Below are 20,876 nucleotides of genomic sequence, written 5' to 3'. Positions count from 1 at the left end.
CTTGTCAACAGCATAAAAAAAATCATTTTCTAGCCTGTCAGTTTCTGAAGAGTCATATCAGACTCCGTGTCCCTTGTTTCTCTCCCCACAGGTGCTACCAAACCTGTTGAGTTTTTTTCCAGCATTCCTATTATGTTTCCTTTTGATCTGAGTGATTAATTTCAAATTAGTCACAAGTACTTGATATGGTAAAATTGTTGAGGCTGTTTTTTTTAATGAAGTGTGAAAATTGTTGCCTCATTAGCTGTAGCTTAAGGTCAAACCTTGTAATGATGTAGAAGTCTAAATCATCTGGCTGGAAAAAGAGTTCGTGTTGAAAGTTACAATATGCAATCTGATAAGCAAGGTCATGTGAAGAAGCTTATACTTGTAATCCCAAGTCCAATTTTTTTCAATTGTGATAATTAGTGTAATAAATCTTCCAAAAGTTTCACAATTTTAAATTTTTTTTCTTAACATGCATTTGTCTTTTTTTCCTTTTTGTTCAATCGAGTCTTTGTTTCTTTTTCTCTTTGGTTCTCTTCTGGTTTGACTGTAATTTATCCTGTCTGTTTGTTTTCTTCCCTTTTGGTCTGTGAATCTCACACCTTTCCTGGAAATAAACTAGGTTGTCCTATTATTTATAAAAACCCTAGATACCCTGATACCGTTTCCATGATGTTAACTGCAAGTTATTTAGCTAAAGGGTGCAGGAAAAGGGTTAATTAATAGTCATGCCATAGTGTCCCACTCTGCCAAATTCTGATATTCTGTGCAGTGGAGAAGGTAGGATGAGGATTGATGCTTAGCATGTTAATCTCAATAATGTTTCTTTTGAAACTTTTGTAACCTGCCTCATGTCCCCAAAGTTTGAATAGTAAAGCAAAGAAAACTGCTATTTTAATAATACCTTAACCCAAAGTGTGCCAAATGTCTTGCACAAATAGGTTGGAGGTAAATATGCAACCAGTTTATGTACAACAAGATCACATGTGAGTATGAGATGAATAACCAGTTCATCTAATCTTGGTAGTCTCCGTTTTGAGACGGGGAATATGTTGGCCAGGAGAATTCCTCTCTCTCTTTAATTTCCATCTGGGTAGCCAGAGCTTTGGTTTAACATCTTGGCCAACTGGCAAGACATTCGTTCATGCAGTGCTACAGCCTGTAGATGAACTCCAGCCATAGTCAAGCATAAATCCATGACGATCTGACTTTGAGATGAGTTTCTTTTTGTTTGAATTCTAACAACAAAGCAAAGGCTTAAGATACATTTTGTTTCAGTCAACTTATGACAAAGTTGTGGAAGATGAGACTTGACCCTAGAACGTTTGGCCAATTTTTTTTTTAACTGCAGGCTACTACTTTCATTTAAAAGGAAAAAAGAGCAAATAATTTCAGAACAGCTTAGCTTATCTTGTGCCAATTTTTATGCTTCTCTTCCCCCCCCCCCCCCCCCCCCCCCCCCGCCCCCATCATTGTTTTAGAGCAGCTAATTCTCTGGGGAGTGAGTAAATTTTGAAAGTAGAATCATTTAAAGTATCCAAACTTGCATGTTGTCTAGATTGTAGCTTGCTTTATAAGAAGGCTTGTTAAGAGCAAAACAGTGGGCTAGAACGAATTTTCATTAATAATAAAACATATATGAACAGTTTTTTAAAAAATTTTTAAATAACACCCTTCTAGGAGTGGAATGGACTCGAATCTGGACCTTCTGACCCAGAGCACCAAGAACTTGTATTCATGTATTGCTTTTCAATTCCTGTGAATAAAATTGATAGTCAATATGCTACACTCAGACCATCCTGAAGTAAGAAACACGCTGCACGCAGCAAGGTCGCAGTCATCAATTGAATAAATTTAATTGAGCTTTTAATGTATATGTTTTGAGGGATCATTATTTGCCAGAATAGTAACAGAACTCCTCTGCATCTTGTAGTGCTTGAAATCTCATTCCTACCGGAGGGCAGATAGTTTAGTGTCTTATTTGGAACTTGACTCCCCATTGCAGCATTTCCCTTTATTGGATGTCAATGCAGGTTTTGTGCTCAAGACTCTGAACTGAACCTTCTAACCTAGAGATAAATCCTGAGCCAAGACTGAAGAGTGGAAGAGGTATAAATGAATGATGTGATTCTCTGATTTAGAATCCTGTGAAACTTGAATCATTTACATTATTTCATACCTCTCTCACCCTGTGTGTTTCTACTGCTAATTTCATGAACTAGAAGAATCAAATGGGAATAATTATTCAGCAATCAAATTTTAAATCTAACAAAAATTTTAGTTTTGGTACTCATTATCACCACCTTAGCAGCAATTAGGGTAGGCAACATGTGGCCTCTTACATGATACATGAGTTACTGTAAAGAATAAAAATAACTTGTTTATTACAGTACTGTGGGTTTTGAGGGTTACTGTTATTTCCCAACATTCATTCTTTATCTCTGAATAGTATGGTATCCTATTGGAACGGTTTTAAGTCAGCATAAACAAAATGAATAGATGAAATACCTTTCGCTTGTAATTACCCAGGCAAGCTCCACTTTCTGGTGAACATGCTGAACACTGCTTTTATATCCTGGCTCTGAATTCCAACATGTTTGATACTGCTGAACTCTGCCATTATAGACTCAAAAATAAATTGCTTGACAAGAGGAATAATGCAATTTCCCATAGAAATGAATATAATGTACAAAATCTTTCTGTCAATAGTATTAAACAGAAATAAAATGGTGATCTCCTAATATAAAGTTATTGCCAGTGTTTTCGATTGGTTTCATGCACAAAAACCAGTCAATTATAATATCTTCAATGAACATTACTGTCCAAATCATCCTTGTCCTTAGCTAGAACATGGAGGCTAATCCCTTTAAATTTATAACAAGCATTTTAACTCTGAACAAGCACCATCCACCAGAGATTAGATTAGATTAGACTTAGTGTGGAAACAGGCCCTTCGGCCCAACAAGTCCACACTGACCCGCCGAAGCGCAACCCACCCATACCCCTACATTTACCCCTTTCCTAACACTACGGGCAATTTAGCATGGCCAATTCACCAGACCCGCACATTTTTGGACTGTGGGAGGAAACCGGAGCACCCAGAGGAAACCCATGCAGACACTGGGAGAATGTGCAAACTCCACACACAGTCACCTGAGTTGAGAACTGAACCCGGGTCTCAGGCGCTGTGAGGCAGCAGTGCTAACCACTGTACCACCGTGCCGCCCACAGATGTTGAACAAAATCTTTCCCATCAAACACCCCTTCCGCCTTGCTTTGCATACTTGTGAACAAGTAGGTGTACACTATTCAACCTCTTGAGCATGCTCCTCCATTCAATGACATCATGGCTGATTTGATTGTGACATCAAATCGGTATTCCTGATCAACTATGATAACCTTTCAACCCCTTGCTTAACAGAAATCTGTTCACTTTTTTGCCTTAATATTCAGACTTTGATTTCACTGCTTTTTCAGAAAATTCAGTTCACCTCTGTTTTAAATGGACAACACTGGTTTTTAAACAGTGACTGTAATTCTTGATATTCATAAGAAAAAAAATCCTTTTGACATCCAACTTGTCAAGATGCTTCTTGAGTCTTTCAGTTAAGTCACCTCTTATATTTGCTGGAGTCTAGAAGAATAAGCCTCTCCTATCCAGTTTTTCTCTCCAGGTGACCTATCCATTTTCAGGTATTCGTCTAGTAAATCTCCTCTGAAGTACCTCCTGTCTTTAATATTGTTCCTTTTTTTTAAGATGGCAGTACAGTGCTCCAGTGTGGTGTTACCAGTGCCCTGTATAAGTGAAGCATAACCTCCTAATTTTGTATTTAATACCTCTTGGAATAAATGATATGTTCGAGGAGCTTTCTTGTTTCCTGGCCACAAGGACAGTTTCACGTTTTTCCCACGTGTTACTACATTTTTGATACTTTTATTCACCTACTTAATCTATATCTTTTCATTAGTCTCCTTGCGTCACTTGCAGAACTTAATTTCCTAATTATCTTTATCATTTGGCAAATTTTGCAAACATACTTTCATACAACTACTTTATACAAATTGTAAACAGTTAAGGTTCTAGCTTTAATCTCTGTGGCACACCACACAGTACACCTTGACAATCTGAAAAAAGACCATTATGCTTCTTCTGTTTTCTGCGAAGCAGCTGATATCTATTATGCCAACATGCTGCCTCTACACCCTGAATTTTTATTGTTACACGTTTTTTGATATGGTACCTTTTTCACCAAATGTCCTCTGGAAATCTTAAGTATATTCAATTCATTGGTTCCCCTCTATCAACAGCACACACTACATTATACCTGTACAGATTGGTTAACCATGATTCGCTTTCACAAAACCATGCTAACTCCAATTTATCTTCAGTTTTTCTTAGGGCTGTGCTTATAGAGGAGTGTTTGACATCATCTTTATGGCACATTCAGCTCAATAGCTTGTAATTTCTTGTTTTCAGCCTTTTTTTTAATAATGAAGTTACATTTGCCATCTTCCAAACTAATGGGAAATTCTTCCCCAAATCAAGTGAGCTTTGGGTTTTAATTTTCCAATCAGCCACCTCACTGGACACCAATTACTACTTTGAACACTGGGAAGGGATCCATCAAAATCCAGGTATTTGACAGCCTGCTATAATGCCAAACTTAGTCCATTCCAATTCACTGGTGATTTTGTATTTTTTTTGTCCCTTTCTGGATTTTACTTGATTCTAGTGCAAAATATCTGTTCAATTCATTTGCCAACTTATTTTCCATTCAAAAGTGCATCGAGAGAATTAGTACAGGACCAAAACCCATTTTGTGAAGTTCTGTTCCTTTTTTAATTTTTATAATTTCATGCCTAGCTTTTTCATGTCTTAATTTCTCACTAATATGCCACCTGTCTTTGTGTTTAACACTATCTTTTTATGTTTCTAGTTAACCACTAATAATGGGTGTGTGTCTTATATCCTAGCAAGTAAGAAAAAGTATCTATTTTTAGATACTAAATATTTGTTATTGCATCTATATTGACATATCCTCTAATGTAATTAGCAAATTCACTATAGCTGTCTTTTGTTTTCACAACCTCCGTTAACTGCTAAGATTTAAATCAGTAGTTTCAGACTCCCTCCTCTCTCCCTCAAACTCTATAAAATTAGATCCTCTTATGGTTGCTTCTACCTAATGAGTGCCTTTACTACAAGATCATTGGGCAATAAGATCTGACAGATTTATTTAGAATATATTCTGTCTGGCTGTGGTCTAGACCATATTATTTTAAGAACATATCCTGTAAACATCCTAATGAACGCATGTAGGCTTCCCTTTCCTTTTTGGTTTCCCAGTCTGTTTAGATTAAAATCACTCATTATTATTGCCAAGTCTTTCTCTCAAACTTTGATAATTCTCTATTATATTTATACAATAAAAATCATAGTAAGACAGCATGGAAATGGACCCTTCAGTCTAACTAGTCCATGCTGACAATGTGCCCAAGCTAAACTGGTCACACCTGCCTGCATTTGTCCCATATCCCATTAATCCTTTCCTATTCATGGACTTCATTCTACCTTGGGGCACTTTTACATCACTGCTATAAATTCACTTAGTCATAGAGATATGTAGCATGGAAACAGACCCTTCGGTCCAACTTGTCCATGCCAATCAGATGTGCTAAACTGATCTAGTCCCATTTACCAGCACTTGGCCCATATCCCTGTAAACACTTTCTAATTATTAGATTACTTACAGTGTGGAAACTGGCCCTTCGGCCCAACAAGTCCATACCGACCCGCCGAGGTGCAACCCACCCATACCCCTACATTTACCCCTTACCTAACACTACGGGCAATTTAGCATGGCCAATTCACCTGACCCGCACATCTTTGGACTGTGGGAGGAAACCGGAGCACCCGGAGGAAACCCACCCGGAGGAAATCATGTACCCATCCAGATGCCTTTTAAATGTTGTAACTGTACCAGCCTCTACCACTTTCTCTGGCAACTCATTCCATGCATGCACAGCCCTCTGTGGAAAAAGTTGCCCCTTAGGTCCCTTTTCATATTTTTTTTTCCCCCTCACCCTACACCTATGTCCTCTATTTTTGGACTCCCCACTCCAGGGAAAAGACCTTGTCTATTTCTATCCTATCCATGCCCCTCATGATTTTATAAGGTCGCACCTCAGCCTCTGATGCTCCAGGGAAAACAGCCGCAGCCTATTCGGCCTCTCCCGACAGTTCAAATTCTCCAACCCTGGCAACATCCTTGCAAATCTTTTCTGAACTCTCAAGTTTCACAATATTCTTCCAATAGGGAGAAGACTAGAATTGCATGCAATATTCCAAAAGTGGCCTAACAATGTCCTGTACAGCTGCAACTCCCAACTCTTATACTCAATATTCTGACCAATAATGGAGAATATACCAAACACTTCCTTCAAATATCCTATCTACTTGTGACTATTTTCAAGAAACTATGAACCTGCACTCCAAGGTCTCCTTTTTTTTTATTTTTCAGTAACACTGCCCAGGACCTTACCATTAAGTGTATAAGTCCTGCTTTGATTTGCCTTTCCAAAACGCAGGACCTGGCATTTATCTAAATTAAACTCCATCTACCACTCATCATCCCATTGGTCCATCTCATAAAGATTCCATTGTACTCTGATGTAATCTTCTTCACTGTCCACCACACCTTCAATTTGGTGTCATCTACAAACTTACTAAGTATACCTCCTATGTTCACATCCAAATTATTTATATAAATGACAAGTTAGTGGACCCAGCACTTATCCTTGTGGCACATGACAAGTCACAGGCCTCCACCATCACCATGATCCCTTATTGTTTTTGCCCTCCTGATTTCCCTCTTACTCCTACTGCCTTTTATACTCTTAAGGATTCACAATCTCTGGTGTGAATATATGCTTCCTTCTTCTTTTTAAAAAATCAATTCTCTAGTCACTAACATTCCCTCCAACTACTAGCCTTTCCTTTAACCCTAACAGGAGCATACTATATCTGGCCTCTTGTTATCTATTCTTTTGAAGACTTCCCATTTTCCGGCCATTTCTTGGCCTGTGAATATCTGCCCCCAATCAGCTTTTGAAAATTCTTGCCTACTACCATCTAAATTGGAGGAAGGTTAATTTAAAACTTCAACTTTTAGATCTGGTCTATCCTTTTCCTGGCCCCAAAGTGCTCCCCCACTGATACCTCAGTCACCTGCCCTGCCTTATTTCCCGAGTGTTAGTCAAGTTTTGCACCTTCTCTAGTAGGTACATCTACATACTGAATCAGAATATTGTCTTGTACGCACTTTACAAATTTCTGTCCATCTAAATCCTTAACATGTTGGCAGTTCTAGTCTAGGTTTGGAAAGTTAAAATCCCCTACCATAACCACCCTATTATTCTTACACATAACTGAAATCTCCTTACAAATGTATTTCTCAATTTCTTGCTGACTATTAGGGGTTCCATATAATACCATCCCAGAAAGGTGATTATCCCTTATTTCTTTGTTCCACCCAAGCAACTTCACTGGATGTATTCCCAAGAATGTCCTTCCTAAAGTATAGCATTACTGCTGTACTTATCAAAAATGCCATTGCCCCCTTCTATCCTTCCTATAGTATTTGTATCCTGGAACATTAAGCTGCCAGTCCTGTCCATCCCTGAGCCAAGTTTCTATAATTGCTATGATTTCCCAGTCCCATGTTCTCTAACCATGCGCTGAGTTTATCTACCTTCCTTGTTAGGCCTCTTGCATTGAAGTAAATGCAGTTTTAATTTCAGTCCTACCTTTCTCTGCTTTGTTTCTGCCTGCCCTGACTGTTTTACTTGCTCCCTTTCTCAATTATACCACTCTCAGATTGACCTTTTTTTTTCTTCTCTCTCTATCTCCCAGATCCCAGCCCCCACATTACTAATTTAAATCCTCCTGAGCAGCTTTAGCAAGTCTCCCTGCCATTATATAAGTCCCCTTCCAATTCATGTGCAATCTGTCGTTATTGTCACTTCTCTCACAGAAGATTCCAATGATCCAAAAATATGAACTCCTCTCCCCTGCACCAGCTCCTCAGCCACACAATCATCCACTCTATCTCCTATTCCTCATCTCACTAGCATGTAGCACCTGGAATAATCCAGATATTACTATCCTCTGACCTATTTTAAATTCCTGCCTAACTTTCTATATTCTCCCTTCAGAATCTCCTCCTTTTTTCCCTTTTTTAAATGTTGTTAGTTCCAATGTGTACAATGACTTCCTGCTGGTACTTCTCCCCTTTGAGAACATTCTGCACCCTCTGAGATATCCTTGATATCCTCCAGCAGGGAGGCAACACACCATTCTGATGTATCACTGCTAGCTGTGCAAACGTCTGTCTGTGCCTCTGACTAGAGAATCCCCCATCACAGTTGCTTGCACTCTATAATTTCCCTTCTCTACTCAAACTGCTTGCACGTTGTGGGTTCCAGAATATAGTTCATCCTTTTCTCTCAAATGTGCTAATATCATTAACAGAGCCACCTTTCCACTTTTTTTTGTCTTAGCCTCCTTCCTGAATGTCCTGTACCCTTCAAAAATTCAGGTCGCAATCCTTGTCAACCAACTTTCATGGTTCTGTAATAGTTACAAGTAATTTATTTCTTTTTGTGGTTTTGACTTGTCTGTTTTGTTTTCAATGATGCATGCATATAATTCTCTAGTTGACCACCACTTTTCACTCTCATTAGGCTCCTGTTCTATGCTAATAACTTTTAAAACCCTCTTTTAAAAAGGGCCAATCCTTTCCAGCCTGCAATATATAGAATGTATATTGAAAAATGTTGGATGACAAAAGTGGTGCTGACCAAATTTGTTCTAAAATCTAGATGTTTTTTGTCAGTCACTTCTACATGATTCTGATTATTCCTTTTTTTTTAAAAAAGTTAATTCTTGCTTTGTGCATTCAGTACTAGGAGGAGAGAGAACTTCCTCTGAATAGGTGGTGTGTAACATTTTTGTCCTTCTTTGTGGAAGAACTTTGCCTCTAAGTGTCACCCTGCTAAACAGCACTAGATTTGATTTTTAATCAACTAAAATCAATTATGACATATGCTGGAACTATTTGATTAATGACTGCATTACCATTTGCCCACTCAATGATAAAGTTATTTTTTGCATTCAATTCTAGATTGCAAAAAAAACTTTATCATTGAGTGGACAAATGGTAATGCAGTGCTGTGGTATTACTAGGACTAGTACTAGTCTTTTGAAAGATGGGCTGTGGTAGTAAGAGTGAATTCCAGAGCTTGGGGCTAAGGTTGAAGGTTGTGGGTTGATTTTAAAAACTCTTCAATGTATAAGAGTCTAGAGTTGGAAGAATGCAGTGTTCTCTTTGTGTGTAGAAGAGTGACAGAAATGGGTAACAACAACATCATGAAGGAAACATGGACACTAAATGCAAGATTCCTTTTTCAGTTTGCTTGCTGAGTGGGGGAGCAATATCTTCAATAAGTCATAACTTGCCTACTTAATTGCTTTGATCAGCTGATTGTATTCCTGAATATGGACAGGACGAGATTCTTGCTTGTGTGGGCATCAGGAAATTTTGGAAAAGAGCCTTGTCTGCCACCTGTAGAACACAAAGCTATCAGTCTTCCAGTATGAACTTGCATTGGTTTCCTGCATTACTACCATATATGTCAGTGAGCATATTTAGGAAGATTATCCTTGCAACCTGATCACCACCTTCAGTAATCACCATGTCAGAAAGAGTGGGACATCTTCCTCACTGGCTATTTTGATGGAGTCAAGGTATTTCAATTAATTTCCAAGAGAAATGTTGCATCTAATGATTTTTCTTTTGAGGTTTTAATTCCATGCCTATTTGTCAGTGAAAAATGAACCAGATGTTTAAAAGGACACCATGGCTATGTCACGAAAATTTGATCAAAGTGTCATACTTTTAAAAATTTACACGGATTATTTTTCTTTAACTATCATTTGGCATATTGAAGTGCAGATTTAATTGAATAGTGAAGTAGGCTCCAGGGCTGAATAGCCAACTGATTGCTTGTGTTCCTGTGCCATTTTTGTTGAGGTGGGGCCTGCTAGGGAATTCCTGCTAGGATGTGACATTCTAGATGGACATCAGACTAAAACAGTACTGGCCTCCTATTGCACTTTTCCTTGGACATATAAACTGCTATTATTCCTGTTTTACACTCTAGAGTGTAGAATTGTTGTTATTGTGCAATACCCCAGTTTAAATCCTTCCTTTCAGAAAAAGGAGGGTGAAAGTTGGAAGTGAGAAAGTAGTATATTTCCAAAAAGAGGAATTTGACTGCATAGGTTGCTTTACTGATAAACACCAAATTGTTCAAAAATTCTGATTTGAGATCTTGAGAAATTGTACAGCATATGAATCACAGCACTAGTTGTTTTTCTAATCTCCAACACGCATGCACAACACTAGTATAAGAATGTTTCAACAGGGATTGGAATGTCCCTCTGCTCTTCTGTGGGAATCTGGTATTTGCTGACGCTTTTAAATATTTGTGTTGTGATGTGTATCTGATTCATTCTATCACATTTCCATGATGATAATCTAGAGGCTATTGATTTTGAAGCATACATTGTCTTTGGATGAGTGGCATCTTGACATAAAAGATGCTTTGGCAAATAGAATTAAGGAGAACCCAAAGTTTTTACAAATACATTAAGGACAAAAGGGAAATAGGGAGAGAAAGGGCCCCTCAAAGATCAGCAAGGTGGCCTTTGTGTGGAGCTGCAGAAAATGGGGGAGATACTAAATAAATATTTTGCATCAGTATTTACTGTGGAAAAAGACATGGAAGATATAGACTCTAGGAAAATAGATGGTGACATCTTGCAAAATATCCAGATTAGAGGAGGAAGTGCAGGATGTCTTGAAACGCACAAGTGGACAAATCCCCAGGACCTGATCAGATGTACCTGAGAACTCTGTGTGGGAAGCTAGAGAAGTGATTGCTGGGTGTCTTGCTGAGATATTTTTATCATCGATTAGTCATAAGTGAAGTGCTGGCAGACTGGAGGTTGGCAAGTGTGGTGCCACTGTTTAAGAAGGGTGGTAAGGACAAGCCAGGGAACTATAGACAGGTGAGCCTGATGTTGGTGGTGGGCAAGTTGTTGGAGGGAATCCTGAGGGACAGGATGTACATTTATTTGGAAAGACAAGGACTGATTAGGGATAGTCAACGTGGCTTTGTGCATGGGAAATCATGTCTCACAAATTTGACTGGGTTTTGTGGACAGCAAAGAGGGTTGCCTCCAGATTACAACAGGATCTGGACCACTTGGGCCAATGGGCTGAGAAGTGGAAGATGGAGTGTAATTCAGATAAATGTGAGGTGCTGCATTTTGGGAAAGCAAATCTTAGCAGGACTTATACACATTATGGTAAGGTCCTAGGGAGTGTTACTGAACAAAGAGACCTTGGAGTGCAGGTTCCTAGCTCCTTGAAAGTGGTGTTGCAGGTAGATAGGATAGTGAAGAAGGCGTTTGGTATGCTCTTATTGGTCAGTGTTGAGTACAGGAGTTGGGAGGTCATGTTGTGGCTGGTTGCGTGCAATTCTGGTCTCCTTCCTATCGGAAAGATGTTGTGAAACCTGAAAGGGTTCAGAAAAGATTACAAGGATGTTGCCAGAGTTGGAGGATTTTGAGCTGTAGGGAGAGGCTGAACAGGCTGGGGCTGTTTTTCCGTGGAGTGTCTGAGGCCGAGGGGTGACCTTTTATGGACGCTTACAAAATTGAGGGCCTGGATACGGTAAATAGGAAGTCTTTTTTTTCCCTGAGGTCGGGGAGTCCAGAACTAGAGGGCATAGGTTTAGGGTGAGAGGGGAAGGTACAAAAGAGACCTAAGGGGCAACTTTTTTTCATGTAGATGGTGGTATGGGTATGCAATGAGCTGTCAGAGGAAGTGGTGGAGGCTAGTAGAATTGCAACATTTAAGAGGCATTTGGATGGGTATATGAATAGTAAGGGTTTGGTGGGATATGGGCCAGGTGCTGGCAGGTGGGACTAGTTTGGGTTGGGATATCTGGTTGGCATGGATGGGTCAGACTGAAGGGTCTGTTTCCATGCTGTACATCTGACTCTATGCCAATTACCATGGTAGCGTATTTTTTTTCTCTCTTCCACATTGATCAACAATATTTGTGTGAATATTGGCTGATGTACAATCTGATATTGTAATTTTAGCTAAATCTCTTTTTAAAATCATTTTAGAAATATTAAGTGTGATGTTTACAATATGGGGGACAAATTCAGTTTGCAGCTTTGCATCTGACTGTTATTGACAGCTGGCAGTCAAGCTGTGGTTGGGAAGGATAGTAGGGTACCAACGCAATAAAATTTTTGAATTACTTTCTTGAGGTCTGACCCTTTCCACTGCATAGTTTAAGAATCACTATCTACAAATTGCACCCATTCACTTGAATTTAAAAACTTTTGCATCTGGTATAAGTCAATATATTTGAAATAGCCTTGCACCTCATTCTCGCAAGCAGGCTGTTCACTCGCATAAAGCTTGCCAGAATGAGGTGCAAGGCTATTTCAAGTATATTGACTTATACCAAATGCAAAGTTTTTAGATTCAAGTGAATGGGTGCAATTTGTAGATAGTGATTCTTAAACTATGCAGTGGAAAAGGTCAGACCTAGAAGGTAATTCAAAAATTTTAAGAAAGAACTTGCATTGGGTACGTGAGTCCTATTGAAGTGCACTATTGCAATTTGGGGAAAGGTTGCAGCCAATCTTATTATCTGGACATTGTTACTATCGGTTAGTGATATTTTTTTTTTGCTTCAAATTTAAATATTGATCAGGAAACTAGGAAGAACTGTTTGGCTATTGATTCAAAATAGTGCTGTACCTCTTGCACTGATCAGGGTAGATGGGCCATGGAGTAACATCTGAACCAAAAGAAATGTCTGTAACATTGCAGCATTCCTTAATAGCTGGAGTGGGATCCTGAATCTTGACTCTATTTGAACTTGTGGACTTTCTTTTTTGAGTTGTGGAATAATCTAGAATTCTTTTTAAAGATCATGGGGTGGGTCTTAAAAGTCTGTTCCCACTTCCAACAGATTTTTGTTTGCTTGTGAGGTAGGGACATGAAGGTGCCAGTGTTCCACTGGGGTGGACAAAGTCAGAAGTTACATGACGCCAGATAATAGTCCAACAGGTTTATTTGAAATCACGAGATTTTGGCATGCTGCTCCCTCGCCAGGTGAAGTGATGAAGGAGTAGCACCCTGAAAGTTTGTGATTTCAAATAAACCTGTTGGACTATAATCTGGTGTTATGTAACTTCTGACTGTTTTCCATAATACAGTCAGCCGAGACACTTGACTTCGACTAGTTTCACAGATCCCATTTTCGCAGCAGCAAGGGCCTTATCCTGCAGTGTGGGAGAGAAAGACTCTGAAATCTTCATGAAGAGCAGATAAGGAGTATAAATTGGGCTTTTTTTCCCCCCAGAGGCATGTGTATCAAACCAGAGAATTTCCCAATTTCAGGTTATCCACCTCGAGTGAAAGTCTGGCCCATGTCTTCTGACCCAGAAGTAAGGTTCCCATTGACTGTGTCATGGCTGAGGAGAAGCAGCTCGAGTGCTGCTCTGCTCAAAGAATAGCATGGCCTGGGCTAATGCCAGCATGGAGATAGGTGGAGTGAACAACAGAAGACCAAATTTTTCGCTTGCCAAATATCCTCTGATTTTAATTTTTTTTTGGTTGCTGCTTGCAATTTTGCACATATCACCCTCATTAGCTATTAGTGCAATCAAAATATTTTTACATTTTGTTTTTATTACAATTAACACTTGATTTTTCTTTTGTAATGAATGTGACTTCATAAAGAATGAAAACTGGACTTCTGTAAGAGAGAAACAGGAATTGAGTTGCAGACAAATTTAGGTATTCTAGGCCTTTAGACATAAACTTAGTGTACAGGTTTCATGTCAGGATAGTTCTGATTTAAAGTGGGTTTTTGTTTCCTACTAGGGTTTAGAATGAGGGGTGACTTTTTTTTTTCTGAAGTGATGTGCTAAATGCTGTTAACAAGGGGGACAGGAAAATGGCCCAGAACTAGGGGACGCTGTCTTAAAATTGGGGGTCACATTTTTCACTACAGAATTTTGAAGGTTTCCCTCAGGCAATGGAAACAACGTAATTTAATATCTTTATAGTAGGGATAATCATGCTAGAAAAGAGAAAATCAAACCAAACCAAACCAAACCAGGTAAAGATAAGAATGTGATTTGTAACACAAATAGGTTATAGAACCACAAATTAAAGGCCATTTCAGTTCATTGTACCTGTGCCACCTGAATAAATGAACTGCTCATTCTAATTACACTTCCCAGCATTTGGCATTTCCAATCTTGCCTCCATAGTTACAAATTTTCAAAGCCTGGCAACATTCTTCTAAATCTCCTCTGTTTTTAGCATCGGATATCGCCATGTATGTAAAACTACAGGTGTAGTCTAACTAATGTCCTGTACAGTTCCACTTATCCTTTTTTCTTTTAGTATTTTAATACTTGTTCAATGAAGTAAATCATCCCACATTCCTCCTTTTTTTTTCTCCTTTATCTATTTGCTCTGTTATGTTCAGGAACTGTGGACATAGATTTTAAAAAAAAACACACCTTGGATAGATTTAGATTACTTAGTGTGGAAACAGACCCTTCGGCCCAACAAGTCTACACCGACCCGTCGAAGCGCAACCCACCTAGACCCATTCCCCTACATTTACCCCTTCACCTAACACTACAGGCAATTTAGCACGGCCAATTTACCTAACCTGCATATTTTGGACTGGGGGAAGGAAACCGGAGCACCTGGAGGAAACCCATGCAGACACTGGGAGAATGTGCAAACTCCACACAGTCAGTCGCCTGAGGTGGGAATTGAACCCGGGTCTCTGGCGCTGTGAGGCAGCAGTGCTTGCCACTGTGCTGCCCAGGATACTAACATCACCCTCCATTATTCTGTATTCCTTTTGTTTTTATTTACCTTTTTCCCAAATAAATGTGCACTTTTTTTTACCCACTCAACCAAATGACTGATACCATCCTTCATTGACAGCCATCCTTTTACAGTATCAACTATCTGGCTTTTGTGTACTCTGCAACCTTTTCTAATCATGCCTTCCATATTTAAGGCTAAATCATTAACATATAACACAAACAATACTGAGCCTTCACAATCAGTAATTCTAACAAACTGCAGAGGAGGCTTGAGGTGTCAAATGGTCTGCTTCTGCTTTCATTCATATGAGGAATTCTCCCCTACGGAACATCAAGAAAAGCATTTGCTGCACAATAGACTTAAGAAAAGCTAGAACTTTTTTTATATAAAAGATTGACAACATGGATACAAAAATTGGTTGAGTGACAGGAAAGTGGTTAATGGAGATTTATTAGATTGGAAAAGTTTTATGGTAGAGCTCTGCAAGGATTCATGTTTATACCTCCTCTTCACCCCAAGGTATCCAATCACCTTGGTAAATGAGACACCATTTCAAAATTTGCAAAACTTCAATACTTGGGTATATTGGAACTGCAAGAATGGTGTAAAACTTCAAAAGGACCTAGACAGGTTCTAGAATGGGTAGTCAAATGACAGGTGAAATTTTTTAATGCAAAAGTGTGAAATGATTCCGTCTAGTAAGAAGAATGCAGAGACTATTGTAATTGAAAAGTTAGAATTTTAAAGTGGTTGCAGGTGCAAGGAGACCTGATTTATATACGTGCAAAGGTCATGTAAGGTAAGAGCTGTTTTGAGAAAGTTAATACAGCAGGCAGTATTCCAGACTTTACTAGAGGATACTAAGCACAAAGAGCAATGTGGTTGTATTAAATGTGGATAAAACACTGATTGATTTGGTTTCAGTTCTGGACATGATACTGTAGGAAGGATGTGAAGGTGTTACAGCGCATAAGACTACAGGCAGTCCCTGGGTTGTTCACAAGCTGAATTGTATTCTGACCAGAAGGCAGCTGTAAATGGAGTAGAGAAGTTGGTACACTTCTTTTCTTTAAAAGGGGGAAAAAATTTTTTTTGATGTATTCAAAATCATGAGCGTAATAAGAAATTGTCCAAGTTGTTGGAAGGAGTGTTAAATCTATACCCTGGTTCTCAGTCAGTCAAAGGAAGTAACAACACCATGAGAAATTCTCATGCAGTGAGTGATTAGGATCTTGAACGCACTGCCTGGGTAAGATGGAGGCAGTTCAATTGAAGAATTCAACAAGGAATTGGATATTTAATTGTAAAGGAAGAATCTGCAGGACTTTAAAGCAAGCAGGGAAATGATTTACTCCTTCACAGAAACAATACTGGTGATGGATCAATGATCAATTTCTATGAAGACTTCAATCTTGTATTATTTATAAACTATCTGCATGTAAGTGCGTGACACTTTTTTTTTAAGAGATTCCTGTTGTGGCCTCACCAAAGAAGGACATTTGACTTTTCCAAATCAAATTGTTCTCTCAAATAATACAACTTCTTTACAATTTTATATTTATGTAGTGTTTTTGAAAGTTTATTTTATTTAAATATGTTTAAAGAGGCCAATATTTGTTTTGTGGTTCAAAAATAGAAGCAGTCAGTTAAGTACATACCTCTGCTTCCATCTTCATCCAATTAGCTGGAAAGAGCACAGCAGGTCAAGCAGCATCAGAGGAGCAAGACTGTTGATGTTTCCGGTTGGGACCTATCATCAGGAGTTATAAAAGGTCATGGCTCGAAATATCGACTCTTTGCACCTCTGCTGCTTGACCTGCTGTGCTTTTTCCAGCTCCACACTTCTTCAACTCTGACTTTTCAGCATCTGTAATCCTCCATATCTTCTTCTAATTAGAATAATATCAATAGTGTTACATGTGCAAACACAGCTATCTTTAAGGCCCAGCACCAAACAGACCTTAGGTGAAACCCAATTTTGAAGCCTGCAGTTTTTAAACTATATCACTCTTCTGCACCAACTGCACAATGCAGATTGCACTACTGTATGATGTATGACTATCATTTTGGAGGAGTGGCTTCAGTCCATCTTAAGTGTGAAAATCCCTTAAACAATTGCAAATGGAAAGACTGTTAGTTCTTTTCTACAATCAGTGTTCTTCAAGGTGTACTCCTACTTTTCTATTTCCTAAAGATGTGACTTAAGTCAGTGTACAGTTGCATTTGAACTTGCAAAGTGATTAACCTTCATATTTCATCCTGAATGTTGAGAGATTATTTGTCCAAACTGACATGTCCAAATCTGATCCCACTTCCTTCTGGTGTGCACACATCACATTTTCCTTTAGGGTTACTTGGGCAGTGACATGCAGAAGGAACCTTAGCCTTTTTTTCTTCTTGTTGGTCAGGGTGCTGAGCATCAAATTATCACTAACAGAGGTCAGTTACCTTTTAACACTGGGAATATTCCTTCCTTGTTTTGGTTTAATCGAATCAAGGCTGCTGTCGGCAATATTCGTGCCTTGTTCAACCTGCAAAAAGGGTCTTGTGGTGGAATGGCAGTGATTAGATTAGAGGCTCCATGTCTTTTGAACCAGGACACCCAGTCACTACAACTTGGTTCTGTAAGGCACTCATTTTTACACTAGTGCCTCATTGCTATGAAATTTATATTATTTAATTAAAACTATATTACTTTTTTTACATCAAGTCAATTTGCTGATATTAAGTGAAAGAAGGCATTCGTTACAACGTTTCTCAGTTTTGACAGATCATCCTTTTGGCTGTATTTGTAATCTAAATATGTATTTTCTGCTGCAAGGAAGCATGCAGTTCCTGTCTGTTTGGTTTGAAATCTGTGTACTGTACACAGGTGCTTAGTTTACTAGTTTATCTTTCACATTGGGAGATGTGAAATTTAATACTTGCTGTGCCTAGAAACATCAATGAAAGTAAGTGTCCCATTATGAAGCAGGAACAGCCAGTGCATTGTATTTTCAGGTCACTCTTGTATAAGCAATAATGCAAATTTTAATTTTAGAAATGTGCAGTAATTTCAGGTGACATAGTTAGCTATAGAGCTTTAGACAATTTCAACCTCCACAGTGGAAGATAATTTGAAGGTATCTTTGAAATTTTTAAACATCCTTGCTTGAATGTATTTTTCATAAAAATCATTTTTGCAACATTGGAGAAATGGAACAAAGCACAAAATGAAAATTGGTTGGTGGCTCACTGCCCAGGATGCCCTCCAAACAACTGTGCTCCCAATATTGGTCTTGTAAACCTCCTGATGTCTCAACTGGAGCAAGTTACTACTTGGCATTGTCTTTGAAGAATTTCATAGTTCAATCCAGAATTTCTCCCATTTTTAAAGAAAAAATCTATCCCATCTATTTAAAAATAGCATCACTGGAGTTAAAGGATGTGCTTTTAAAACAGTGGATGGCAGAAATAACAACCTTTTTTTTTGATTCCAAAACAAGAAAAGTTTTCCATTTTGAAGATAATGGGACTGAAATAGTTGACGCTGAAGTTGCATTTAGCTCCTGCCAATGTGATGTCACAATCTTTGGGTGGCCAACTAGGCAGTTGCATGAGATTCTGATTGGGTTCAGAATTGTCATCGCTGGGCATAATTACAATAAGGTCAACTAGTCAATATAACTTATACCTATTGCTATCATGTCTTAAGAGGTAGTTTATTACAAGTACTTTTTTAGACTCACCAGTGACCTATGTTCTATCACTGATAATTAGACACTCTTAGACTCAGCACAAGAAATAAGGCTTGGTAGTACTGTGCCTCAACTACGGAGCCCATTACTACAAAACCCTCTATCTGACTGAACGTGGCTCAGCTGTGAACAATCTGATGTTCACAGCAGAGAATGTATAGATATAATGACTGACTGACTGCTTTTGGATGGGAACACGGGTGCAAAACAGGAACTTCAGTGTCCATCTCAATTGACTTTAACAAGTAAAATCATTGTCGTTCAGTCTTGCAAACTTCCATTAGCAACTTGCATTTATTGTAAGACAGGCTAAGGAGCTTCGTAGGAATATTATCAAAAAAACTTTAACATCAAAGCCACAACTGCCTAGATTATCAGTAAGATAGAAATATGTTGAAGGCCAGATTTAGAATAGATTGGTTACCATGTTTAAGTTAGGATAGTGATTTAAGTTTCAAACATCTTTCCCTGGTTTGAAAGAGTTTTGGGGACAACTTTAGTTCAGAAGAATGCTACAAGTTTCAATCTTGCTTCCGAGGCCTGTGTTTCAGATGACTTTTGAAGAAGAGGATATAGCCTAAGGGGAAAATTTGTCACCAAAACATACAAACTATACTAAAACTTGTTTTCACAGCATAAATATACCCATTCTGTTTAAATTCATGAGGATATTGAATTTAAAAAGTGGTCTTTGTTGACAAGACTTCCTTTTTTTAATTTCATGAGATAAAATTAATGCAATAAGGTAAAGAGAGCAATTCACTTCTTAATGCTTCATTATCCATGTTATTTCAGTTTTGTCTCCAGCAAGGATAGTATTAACTGCCTCTCCATCACAAGGTATTGGGGTAAAAACTTATTTTAGGTAGCCTTAGGAGCATCTGAATTCACTGCCTAGCTAGAGTAGTACAGATGCCTAGTGCCTCTCTCCATCCCCGCTATCTCTGAAAACACTAATGCATAGTCTGAGCTGAGCTTTCACTTTTAATACTGATAACTTAAGGTTTTATCTTGGGACTGTGATTTGAAGTTCTGGGATTTACATATTTAATCAATCAAAACCTGCATCCCTGTGCTAAATGATTAGACTTAACAGCAATCTAAGTTTGTTCAATACATCTGGGTAGGAATAACGTGATCAGGGATAGCCAGCATGGTTTTGTGAAGGGCAGGTCGTGCCTCACAAACCTTATTGAGTTCTTTGAGAAGGTGACCAAGGAAGTGGATGAGGGTAAAGCAGTAGATGTTGTGTATATGGATTTTAGTAAGGCGTTCGATAAGGTTCCCCATGGTAGGCTAATGCTAAAACTTCAGAGGTATGGCATTGAGGATACATTAGAGGTTTGGATTAGGAATTGGCTGGCTGGAAGGAGACAGAGGGTAGTAGTTGATGGATTATGTTCATCTTGGAGCGCAGTTACTAGCGGTGTACCACAAGGATCTGTTTTGGGACCATTGCTTTTTGTTATCTTTATAAATGATCTAGAGGAAGGACTTGAAAGCTGGGTAAGCAAGTTTGCGGATGACACAAAAGTCGGTGGAGTTGTGGATAGTGAGGAAGGAAGTGGTAGGTTACAGCGGGATATAGATAAGTTGCAGAGCTGGGCGGAAATGTGGCAAATGGAATTCAATGTAGCTAAGTGCGAAGTCGTTCACTTTGGTAGGAATAACAAGATGATGGATTACTGGGCTAATGGTAGGCTACTTGGTAGTGTGGATGAGCAGAGGGATCTTGGTGTCCATGTACACAGATCTCTGAAAGTTGCCACCCAGGTAAATAGTGCTGTGAGGAAGGCATATGGTGTACTGGGCTTTATTGGCAGAGGAATTGAGTTCCGGAGTCCTGAGGTCATGTTGCAGTTGTATAAGACTCTGGTGCGGCCTCATCTGGAGTATTGTGTGCAGTTTTGGTCGCCATACTATAGGAAGGATGTGGAAGCTTTAGAACGAGTGCAGAGGAGGTTTACCAGGATGTTGCCTGGAATGGTAGGAAAATCTTATGAGGAAAGGCTGAGGCACTTGGGGCTGTTCTCATTGGAGAAGAGAAGGTTTAGGGGAGATCTGATAGAAGTGTATAAGATGATTAGGGGTTTAGATAGGGTAGATACTAAGAACCTTTTACCGCTAATGGAGTCAGGTGTTACTAGGG

At 38.8% G+C, this 20,876-nt stretch overlaps 1 protein-coding gene across 3 annotated transcripts in view; it reads left to right on the top strand.

The window, feature by feature from the left end:
* agpat4 (1-acylglycerol-3-phosphate O-acyltransferase 4 (lysophosphatidic acid acyltransferase, delta)) overlaps nucleotides 1–20,876 on the top strand; it is a 192,394-nt gene that overhangs the window by 49,318 nt on the left and 122,200 nt on the right. The window contains exon 1 of one of the 3 annotated variants that reach the window (XM_060831012.1): nucleotides 9,770–9,790. The exons of the other annotated variants lie outside the window; for them this stretch is intronic. The gene's annotated coding sequence lies outside the window, so the exon portion shown is untranslated. Of the gene's footprint in view, nucleotides 1–9,769; nucleotides 9,791–20,876 lie in introns of those variants that run through there. 3 annotated transcript variants of the gene reach the window in all.

This window comes from Hemiscyllium ocellatum, chromosome 10 (genome assembly GCF_020745735.1).
Source record: "Hemiscyllium ocellatum isolate sHemOce1 chromosome 10, sHemOce1.pat.X.cur, whole genome shotgun sequence".
Lineage (NCBI taxonomy): Eukaryota > Metazoa > Chordata > Chondrichthyes > Orectolobiformes > Hemiscylliidae > Hemiscyllium > Hemiscyllium ocellatum.
This window is presented reverse-complemented; position numbering and strand designations above follow the sequence as displayed.